Source organism: Nematolebias whitei, chromosome 4 (genome assembly GCF_014905685.2).
Source record: "Nematolebias whitei isolate Nwh7 chromosome 4, NemWhi1, whole genome shotgun sequence".
Classification (NCBI taxonomy): Eukaryota; Metazoa; Chordata; class Actinopteri; order Cyprinodontiformes; family Rivulidae; genus Nematolebias; species Nematolebias whitei.
Genome location: NC_056501.1, coordinates 16,772,361 through 16,784,560, shown reverse-complemented (window position 1 = coordinate 16,784,560; position 12,200 = coordinate 16,772,361).

Here is a 12,200-nt window from a genome sequence, read left to right as displayed (position 1 = left end):
TGATGACCTCAAATCTATCAGATGGACAGAGACTGTTATTTTCATTGATCTGAATACAGTCTGAGCCATCTGATGACTTTCTTTCTTGAATTAATCAATCAGAAAAGACAATTTTTATAATCATTACTGTTTTACAAAGGTTTGATAATCAAATTGTGTTAGTTCCATTCAATGCTTACAGGTTGAAAAGAACTACTCATTTTTATTTTACATAAACAGTAAGTAATGATTTTTATTCCTCATTCAAAGAAGAAATCAGGTTAATATGCATTTCTTGATTCTCTGTCTGAAATGAGCTAAGTAATGTAAGTATGTGAAAGGTCGAGTCTTGGTCAACTAAAATGTTTACTGAGAAGAAATGTCATGTTTTACTATTTGAGAAGATACAACAGCGTGAGACTCCACGAAGTCTGGTCGTCTGCAATAATCTTTTCTGTATGTTGAAAACAATCCTTGACTTATGATAACATCTTACATCACAAACCACACCTCTCTTTCTGGTACATCCACGAATCAGAAAGCTCTAAATTGAACCGGAAGTCGACCCATTTAAAATGTGGCAACTTCCCAGTTCATGTTAGAATGGTGAAGAGTTCTGAAGCAGTTCTGAAGAGAATTCAGGAGAATTCATGAGAGAGTCTGGAGTCTGATAGTTCCAGAGGCTGAGGAGATGAAGAACTAGAGAGTTGTTCAGAGTTCTTGGATGCAGAACGCGTTCAGGATGATCCAGAGACGTTTAAAATTATAATTTCTGTTTGAACTACCCACGTGACTCACTACAACTGGTTGCCCGTCACGGCTCATAAATGACTGTAAAAACGTGTAAGATTGATTTACGTGTTGGCATGTATGTTAAAAAGTAACAGTTTATCAGCTGTGATTGAAACGCAGCCAGAGCTGCGCGCTTGGAGCTGCACCGCCTGAAGCGAAACGCTGCATGTTTTAAGCGTGTCGGTCTGTGGAGCTCAGTGAAGCTCACAGAGAAGCTGAAATTGTGTCATTGAGTCTTTATAAAGCTGACATTGTACGCCTGTTATGTTAACTAAAAGCTGATGAGCTGTGAGAAACGCTTTATTCTGTTTAAACTGTGTTCCAGACGCTGTTCTGGTCCGGTTCGGTTCTGGTTCCGACTCGGTTCTGGAGCTTCGAACGAGTTGTTTTAAATAGCTAGAAAGACGTTTTGTCACGGAGCGCCGTCTCCGTGCAGCTCGGAGTTGATTCGTTACAATTTTTAACAGAAAAAGTGCATTTTGACAGTTTAAAAGACAAAAAGCTGACGAACTATTTTTCAGGCTAAACCTAGCATGCTGGCTGAAAACGTCTCCTGATTGGTTGAATGTTGCTGTGTGGAGCGCTCTGATTTGCTGAGAAGGTTGATTGGCGTGCCTACGTAACTTCCTCTCAAACCTGCGCTGCTTTCCCATTGGTGATTTCAGTCACGTGACCCGGAAATGAAATTCGTTTTCATAGGGAAATAAAATCTGCTTTTTAAAGCTGAAAAGTAACTTTAAAGTGGTTTTGATACGCTGGTCAAGTGCTTCGAAGCATACTCGCTGAAATTTTGCCACGTTAGAGTTTAAAATTCGTCATAAAATGATGTTTTTAAACAACGCTAGCGATGCTAATTTTAAGCTAACAGCATAACCACCGGGGCCTTAACTACGCTTAAAATCACTAAATGAAGCTGCAATATTGTTCCAAAAACTCATGTTTGAAGCTATAAAGTCTGATAGCCAAAAATCTTGCCACGTTTGTGTAAAAAATCCGTTCAGAAATGTTGATTTTAACCGAGTTTAGCCGAAGCTAACTTCAAGCTAAGCGGCTAACAACAGGATGTCAACCGAACGCCACAGGAAGTTATAGCTCCCCTAGTGGACAACACAAACAGTGTCGGAGTTAAAATTGTTGAGGTAATACTGACATCTTCTGGCGAACCTTGAGAAGACAGGTTTCACTCGCTTATTAGGTCTAAATAGTGAAATTAAACGTTTTAATTTTTCTAAAAGGCATTTTTCGAGTTAATAAACGTTCCTTAAAGCTGAAAATTACTGTTATCTTGCATTTTAAAAGTTATAAGGTATTTATGCAAAGAGCATTCACCAAAAAAGTTTTATTTCACTGGTAATCCCTTAAAACTAAGGTACAAAAATAAACATTAACTTTTAAAAAATAGAAACAGTTACAGATTTTCACAAAGTTGGAAAAAGTTTACTCATTTGCTAAAAGGATAGTGCACGTTTAATTGATAATCACTAAATAAAAGTAAATATATCAGACAAAGAGACTTTGCTGATTTTATTTATTTTGAAAAACCTAAAACATTAAAATTCTCCTGTTTAGTCTTTAAATAGAAGAAAAATGGCAAGCGACGAAGAAGAAGACAACTTTTTAAAACCAACAAATGATGATATCATTTTGGGGGCCTTACATATTTTAACAAATCCACTCATTGGCAATGAAATACAGCAATTAGAACAACTTAATGAAGCTCAAAGACAAGAAGAGCTGAAAAGTTTGGCCGCAGGAACATTAAATACAGAGAGTAAAAAGCTTAGCCATGAACGGTTAGCAAAAATCTCTCTGCTTCTAAAAGCTGAATTGGATGAACGGTCGGAACGCCTTGTCTGGATGTCTAAAAGACATGAGAGGGAGCTCTCAGAAATGCAGGCGTCACTAGAAACAAAATCTTATGAAAAGATTAAAGAAATAGACCGTCAGTACCAAGCCACGTGTGCAGATAACGATGTGCTACAACAACAATTGCAACTCGCAAAAAATGAACTGGAACAATGCAAAATAGATAAACAAATTGTACAAGAGCTACATATGCGTTTAAAAGATGACTATTTTACATCCCAGGAACATTTAAAAAAATGTGAGGCGAAACTAAAAGCAGAAATAGAAAAAGGTCAGAATGTTGGGCAAGGTGACCTGGAATCCAAACCAGATCCTGAACAAAGTCGGACTAATACACCAATTACTCAACGACCTCTTTACTCACCCGGTGCTTTTAGACCCATCCTAACACCTACACAAACGGGCAGAGCAACACCCCCACAACTGATCACGCATGTGAGACCATTGATATCTTCTCCATCAATGGATGACTTGCAAAAAATCTCAAAATATGTACAACGTTTTGTCCCTGGACCGTTGGGCTCCGCTGGAACAAAAGCGTACCTCAGAGATCTGGAGTTCAGATTGAGATCTTATCCTAACGCTACGGTAGAAGATAAAATCAGTCTGATACGACTCACTTCGGACAGAGAGGTGTATACCTTCATCGAGCGTCTACCAGATGCAACGAGAAGAGATTACAAACTTCTGTGTGAAGCTCTGATTAAAGAGTATGATACCTGCACAGGGCCAGCTGGATATCCAGCCGCAGAAAAGGTCACGCAGGGTAAAGCTGAACATCCAAAAGTTTATTACAAAAGAATCTTCCAAGCTTATTTTGGTAACAGAAATGAAACCGGGATGGAGGAAGATGAAGGTTTTAAATTTGTTTTCAGCAAAAATCTCCACCCTGACATACAAACGTCAGTGCAAATGATGGCAAATTACAGAGAAAAATCCATCAGTGAGATTAAACAGTGCGCTGTGAACGTGTTTGAGGCACTTTGTCATGCCAAGACGCCCATAGAAGTGTTTCCTGGTGTAAAGGTTAAACCCCACTCCCTAGAATTAGAAGGAAGGCGTTCATCGCCACCCCCTCCTAAAAAAGGAGAAAAAAGGCAGTATTTTCAGACTAACAAACCGCATCATGAAGGTGCACGCTGGGACAAAAAGGCTCCTCCTTCAGAGGACGAACGTGATTATCGTAAATGGGACCAGCGGAGGACGCAAAAAAAATGGGAACCGAGAGGAACCCCAAAAAGACGTACCTAGCCGCCCCCCACCTCGGACGAAACGTCCAGAGGCGAAAAAATCACAAAAATCCCAGAAAAAAGGCCCTCCACCTCTGAGCTCGGAAGAGACAGAAAAATTGCGTGAAATGTTAGAAGATTTGAAACACACTGACAAGGGAAGCCGACCAAAAGCACTATGCAGTGAGGTACTCACTACTACATCTCTGGGCGCGAATGACAACACTACAGATGTCGGTGAAACACACCAAGACGTTGCTGTTGTTGCCTCAAACAACCCCTCATCGGATGAAAGGGGGGTAATCACACACACAAACGATGACGAGTCATCGCAAGCTGAACACGCAGAAACAGCTACAGCTGTGCTGACGGTTCAGACAAACCAAGATTACACAGATAAATCTGAACGCGTGAAGAAGCGTCAGAAAAAAACCAAAAGGTTTCTGTGTAACTTTATCAGAAAGGGGGCCGCCAAAAAGGCGTACCTGTTAGTAACACTCGAAGGTGTCCTCACACACGAAGCACTCTTGGACGGTGGGGCAGACATAACAATTATGTCAGCTAAACTGTTCGAGGAGCTGAGGACAGCCGCAGCCGAGAAAAACAGGATAATACCTCTATCTGATTGTGCTATAGAAATGCAGGGTCTCTCGGAGAATAAAACAACCCTGACAGCTATAGCAATGGTTCACATGCAGATTGGCAATATGACACTGTACCATCCGGTACATGTGACCCATGTTGACTCATTCCCATTTTTGGTTGGCCAGGATTTTATAAATCGCTTTAACGCGATTATAGATTATGGTGATCAAACAATGTGGACAACAGTGAGCAAACCACTGCCAATAGAAACGCCTCCGGAGTGTGACACAGACTGCCCAACAGCAGGTACCGCGGAAGGCACAAAGGACTCCTCAGCCGAGGACACGAGCCCGGTGAGTACTCCTCTGACACCATGTGAAACCAAAAAGACCCACCAAGAGGTCCAAACTCTGACTCAACAAGACAGCCTCCTCTGTGAGCTGGAGCAGCCAGAGTCCACCAAACACTACCTACCACTGGTAGTTAAGGGTGTAGAGATCCACACCAACGATGCTGTACTGTCTCTGTGGACAGATAAATCAGCAATTAACCGAGCTTTCTACGAAACCTTGGTCCACAAACACGTTGGTCTAGAACTAAGTAAAAAAGCTTTCCGCTTTCCATTAGTTCCCAATAGTTCACAGGTAATGACCGCAGAAGGAGTCATTAACCTAAAACTGAACTGGAATCAACGAGAACTGGTTCACCCATTTCTCGTTATCCAAAACTTACCACATGCATCCTATATAGGCTCTGACATTCTGGTAAGGTTGGGTGTCCATGTGGACACCATCAACAAGGTGCTGTGGTCCCTGAAACCAGCCACAAAGAATCCTCCTGTGCTAGACACAGCGAGCCTTAAGGCTGGGCAGACCATTCCAGAGGCCTGCCAGGTTGCTAGCAACCAAGACACCACAGTACCACCTCAGGTGATTAACCTAATGGTGCGAATCCACATAATAGCTGGACAAGCTATTAGCCATAAACAGGCATATTTTCAACCCTCTCCTGCATTTTTCAACTTGGGACTGTCCGTGGAAGCCACGAACCAGGTGAGTCTTGACTCCAGGACCACATCTATTGCTGTGTGTAACACTGGCATGGATGAGGTGCTGATCCCAAAAAACACTATGCTAGGATGGTTGATTTCAACTGACTTTCATGATTTTGAACTAGGCATTCCATTTCTGGGAGGACTCCCAGACAATCTGGTACCGAGTCAAGAAGCTGGGCCAGTATGGTTCACAGAACCAACACAGGCCATAGCTCTTTTCTCAACCGATGATGTCGACCAAGGACCTCAAACCTATGGTGTCTTACCCATAGACAGGCCCGACGACTCAGAAAGGGATTCATTGGAGCTCCCCAAGGAGCAAGAACCCTTATCAGTCTCATCACAGATCGATCAGGTGGTCGCACAAGCCGACGCTCTGGAGTCTGATAGTTCCAGAGGCTGAGGAGATGAAGAACTAGAGAGTTGTTCAGAGTTCTTGGATGCAGAACGCGTTCAGGATGATCCAGAGACGTTTGGAATTATAATTTCTGTTTGAACGACCCACGCACGACTCTCGAAGGATTTTAGCTGCTCTCAACGGAGACGCTGAAAAGTCTGGAGGATTCTCTATCGAGCTGATCTATCATCAACCAGGTAACGGTCTCTTCTTCGACTAAAGTGTACCGGAGGCAAGCTGAGATCTGATGGAGCGTGCAATTTCTGGTCAACAGATATTAATTTCCTCACATATTTCCCTGTAAGATAAATCTCCATTTCATCTTAAACTCTCCTCTTTCTCATAAAATCAGTACAGATATTTTAGAAATATCTGAAGCAAAGTCCTCAAATCACCGCCGAGTGATTTGAAGTTCATTATTTGTGAAACTTGTCTGTTATTATTTTCATATTTTGCCAAATTAATGTAAATGTTTGATGTTAAACTTTGATTCTGAAAATAAATGACCGCATTGATTTGATGGGTCAAAGATAAATAACGTCTCTCGTTACATTTTTGTTAAAATTCAATGCACGACTTACACAGTCAGAAAGATGAGGAACTCGTGAAAAAGTATGCATATATCTCATATATTTGTCATACTACAACTAGTGACACATACCTACGTGACTCACTACATCAGCACAAACATGAACATGAGTCTGCGTGATCAGATGAGCACGGATGAACATAGCAACATTGAAACAGATCAGCAGCAACATGAAACAGATAAGCAGCAACATGATGTGATTCTTTTCACAGATTATTCTGGTTAGAGATTCATGAGTCTAACAGCCTCAGGGTAGAAGCTGTTCCTCAGTCTAGTGGTTCTACACTTAATGCTCCTCAACCTCCTTCCTGAGGGGAGCGGGGCAAAAGTGTGTGTGCTGGGTGAGTGAGGTCCTTCATGATGCAGGTGGCCCTCTTCCTGCATCTGGAGGTGTAGATGTCTGTGATGGTGGGGAGATTGACTCCAACATCTTGTGTGCAGCCTTCACCACTCTCAGTAAAGCTTTTCTTTCTGCAGCTGTGCAGCCTCCATGCTACACGTTGATGCTGGAGCACAGGATGCTCTCCACTGCACACCAGTAGAAGGAGGTGAGGACTGAGCTTCCCAGACCAGCTCGCCTCAGCCGCCTGAGGAAGTAGAGTCTCTGATGAGCTTTCTTGATCAGGCTGGTGGTGGTGTTGCTCCAGCTGAGGTTGTCATTCATGTGTACACTCAAGTACTTCTAGCTGGAGACCACTTCCACTGCAGATCCTCTTATGTTTAGGGGGGTGTAGGTGTGTTTGTTCCTTCTGAAGTCCACAATTATCTCCTGTGTCTTCTTCACATTGATGTGAAGGTTGTTCTTTTTACACCAGCTCTCCAGGTGTTCCACCTCCTGCCTGTAGCTGGACTCATCATTGTTTGTGATGCATCCCACCACCGCTGTATCATCTGCAAACTTTACAATATGAGAGCCTGGATGGGTAGCTGCACAATCATACGTGAGCAAAGTAAACAGGAGGGGGCTCAGCACACATCCCTGAGGAGAGCCAGTGCTAAGGGCCATGGTGGAGGGGGAGAAGTTGTGGATCCTCACTAACTGTGGTCTGTTTAAGAAGTCTAGTACCCAGTTGCAAATTGAGGGGCTTAGTCCTAGTGTAAGTAGTTTGTCCATCAGGGTTTGGGGGATCATGGTGTTGAAGGCAGACGTGAAGTCTACAAAGAGCATACGGACATAAGAGTTCTGCTCCAAGTGGTTGAGCACAATGTGGACCACAGAGGAGATGGCATCCTCTGTTGATTGGTTCTCACGGTATGCATACTGATGAGGGTCCTCGTTGATGTTGATGGTTGTTTTGATGTGGGTCATGATAAGTTTTTCGAAGCATTTAGCGACTACCCGGATGAGGGCCACTGGCCGATAGTCAGACCAGACACTGTAGAGCTTTTTGGGACTGGGATGATGGTGACAGTCTTCAGGCAGGTGGGAACTGTTGCCAGGGTAAGTGAGGTGTTAAAGATGTCAGCCAGCACCTCGATAGCTGATTGGCACATTCTTTCAACACTTTCCTGGTGATGTTTTCTGGGCCAGTTGCTTTGTGAGGGTTAATCTTCCTGAAAATACTCCTTACTTCTGATGAGGTCACGCTGAGATGCTTTTCATCTGGTGGTGAGGTGAGTCTGGTGCTGGGTGGTCTGTTCGGGTCTTCAAAGCATGCATAGAACTTGTTGAGGGCATCAGGCAGAGATGGGTCTTTGGGGCATTCGCTCCTTCCTTTATAATCTGTTATGCACTTAATGCTCCTCCACATGCTCCGAGGGTCTTGTGAGATGAATTGACCCTCGATCCTCTGTGCATATGTGGCCTTGGCCTTCTTAATACCAGCAACCATCTCTTTTCTTGTCCTACTCAGCTCCTCTGAGTTTCCAGACCTGAAGGCGGTGTTCTTGGCTTCCAGCAGGGTGCTCACCTCTGCATTCAGCCAAGGTTTTCTGTTTGTGTAGCTTTTAACATGTCTGATAGTGGAGACGGTGTCCAAGGCCCTTAACCCCCATCTGCTCCCTAAAACAGGTCTCTCTTGAAAATTAGTTCTCGTGACTCAATGAGACTACCTGTATAAATAAAGGGTAAATTAAATATTTCCTTCATGCTTGCTCAAAATGAGAGTTCTGCGATGGAGTTAAACTCAAAGCAGTCTACTTCTACTCCTCAGATAAATAGTTAACTTATTATTTTATGGTGTAACTTGTTTTTCTTGATTTACAGTGTTTGATTCGGGCAACAACTGCTCCATGTGTTGTTTGGCAAAACCAGCTGGTGCAGGGCCTCCAACGACAAACTGGTCGGGTACATTTGTTTGATGTTGTATGTTTTTTTTTTGTAGTATCACAACAGTTGTCAATTATTTAATGTGATTCTGGTGGATTTGATATCATGCTGTAGATAAGGTTTTATGGTTCAAGTATCTTTTTTGTCAATCGCATCACGTTGTACACGAGGTGGAACGAAAGTTTGTACTGAAGGTCCCTGGTACAACATCCAATTAAAGTGTATGTGTTTAGATGAATCTCAACTCCTTCCACAGCAAATTTCCAAATTTAGAGGTTTACTGACAATAATTTGTTTCACATGGTTTTCTAAAAGATAATGAATTACTTGATAAAATAATGTGAGAATGTCATGGTAAAATGGGAATAAACACGCATTCTTTTTAACTTTAATAAATGAGTTTTCTAACTAATTCTGCAGATCCAGAGTGACTCATGTGAGATATGGTTCCATGAGCAGTGCTTCAGTGAAGAAGTCCTGGAACGAGCAACAGGAAGCAACAGGAACTGTCTGTTGTGTTCTTGAAACCCAAGTTCAGTGCTCGAATGCTGTGAGCCTTGCTACCCTTCTACTGAGGTGATTTATTTTGAAAGTCAACATCAGATGTTGGTCAAACTTTTTGGGCAACATCTGGGGGTCTTCTAGAGTCAACCTGAAGTGAGTGTTTGTGAAATAATTTTGTTATCCAGCAACAAAGTCAGCAACTTTTGACTGTTACAATGAACTATGTTCAACTTTGGAGGTGATTTATTTTGAAAGTCAACATCAGATGTTGCTCAAACTTTTTGGGCAACATCTGGGGGTCTTCTAGAGTCAACCTGAAGTGAGAGTGGTTCGTGAAATCGTTCAGTTATCCAGCAACAAAGTCAGAAACTTTTGAATTCTACAATGAACTATGTTAAACTTTAGAGGTGATTTATTTTAAAAGTCAACATCAGATGTTGCTCAAACTTTTTGGGCAACATCTGGGGGTCTTCTAGAGTCAACCTGAAGTGAGTGGTTCCTGAAATCATTTTGTTATCCAGCAACAAAGTCAGCAACTTTTGACTTCTACAATGAACTATGTTAAACTTTGGAGGTGATTTATTTTAAAAGTCAACATCAGATATTGGTCAAACGTTTTCGGCAACATCTAGGGGTCTTCTGGAGTCAACCTGAAGTGAGAGTGGTTCCTGAAATCGTTCAGTTATCCAGCAATCAACTCTGCAACTTTTGAAAATTTTAATGAACTATGTTCAACTTTGGAGGTGATTTATTTTGAAAGTCAACATCAGATATTGGTCAAACTTATTGTGCAACATCTGGGGGTCTTCTAGAGTCAACCTGAAGTGAGAGTGGTTCCTGACATGGCAGAAAGACTTTGATGTAATTAACTTTTTTTTTCATATTTTTCAGCTTTTATTTATTTATGTTTCTGCTAATAACAATTTTTATGTATTTGTTTTTCATATTTTTCAGTTATACACAACTTTTAATTATTTATTTTTCAAATATTAAGAACTTTTTTTCAGCTTTTATTTTGAAAAGCAACGCTCAGTGTTCACCGCAGCATTACCGTAGTACATGTTGTAAACGTGCACAATTAAGTCAGCGAGGGCTGCGGAGCAGAGTGGAGGCTCACTTTACGCAATTTCGTTCCACCTCAGGTACAATATGTGATGCGAATGACAATATAGAACCTTGACCTGACCTTTAGGGGCGGCTCTGGCTGAATGGTTAGAGCAGTCGTCCTCCAATGCAAGAGTTGGGGGTTCGAATCCACCAGCAGTCACATGCCAAAGTGTCCCTGGGCAAGACACTGAACTCCTCATAGCCTCTGATGTGTGTCCCATCAGTGTATGAATGTGATAAAGCACTGATTAGTCTCATTAGAATGATTTGTTAAATTAGCTATGTAGAGTGCTGTATGAATGGGTAAATGAGGGCACAGATTGTAGTGTAAAGCACTTTGAGTATCTTGAAATAAGATAGAAAGGCACTATATAAGTGCAGTCCATTTACCTTTATTACACAGTATGACTACACCACTGACCGTAGCATTGACATTAAGACAGTCTGACGTCACATAGCAGGGAACACAATTAATGTAATGACAACAATGAGAGAACATTTCATGTCAAATCAATGGGCTTTAAAGTGAAAGACTGATATACACACGAAATGAAAGGTGTGAGAAATGAACAATTTCATCACAAGAGAATCGTATTAAAAAGAGCAAAGGTGAAACTCAATCACAGTAAAATATGATTGAGTCGAAGCGTAAGTAGCAAACTGTATTAGGAATTACAACACAATTAAAGCACAAATGTAAACAAGGAAGAATCAACACAAAGGCTTCTGGGAATGGAGAAAACGGACTCTTTTGGTTCAGGTATTCACTGAAATCTACTTCATGTAGAGTTATTTTTCTACTAGTACATGCCATAATTTCTGATAATTTTGAAGATTAGGATGATTTGCTAAGACATTTGTAAAGTAAATGATTCAACCTGGTCCAGTTTTAAACAAGTAATTAAAGGTCTGTGCTGTAATTGTGAATTTTGCATGTGTTAAAAGCCTGATTCTGAGACTCCAACAGGAGGTTGGCTTGAAACACAGTAATGAAGGCTACTTATGGGACAGATCTGTTTGCTAGGCCGTGACTGATGAAGTCTTCCGGATGGAAGACGAAATGTTTCTCCCTTTAAAGAAACTTGTCCAGATGACATGATTGAACCTTTTTTGTTGTAATTATGAATGTCGTACAAAAACAGCAATCTTCTGTTAAGGTTGCTCTAGTTCAAGTTCAAGGTTCTTTGTCATTCGCATCACGTGGTACATGAGGTGGAATGAAACTGTGTACACAGGGGCCCAGTTACATTCAACAATAACAAAAATATAGATTGTAAAAGAAACTGTACATATCTAATTGGATATAAACTAAGAAATACGCAAAACACTTAAGTACAAAACGATACGCTGAACAACAGCAGCACGAACATGAGTCTGTGTGAGTAGATGAGTATGAATGAATACAGCATGAGATCAGCAGCATGGATAATTGGCAGCACATATCAACAATCAAAGTGGCATACAGTGATTTTTTTTTTCCATTATTCTATTTTCATGGTTAACAGTAGAAAGGAAACTAATAATTATTTTTTTTATCATTTTTAACTTGTGAAAATCTATAATAATGAGAAATAAAGAGGAATAATTTTACTCTGGTGTCAACCTCATAATAATAGTGTAACACTATTACACTGTCATTTTTTATTTATTTTTTTTTCAATTATGCTATTAAAAAAAACAGATCCTTCCTATTTTTTAACCTGACTAATGCTAGTAAGATGTATTTCCTCAACTAAATGAAGTATTTAGGCATTTCATTTTGACACTTAAAGTTTTTCTATTTAAGTTGTTCCATGTTCACTCCAAAGATGCGTCAATTAGCAAACCTT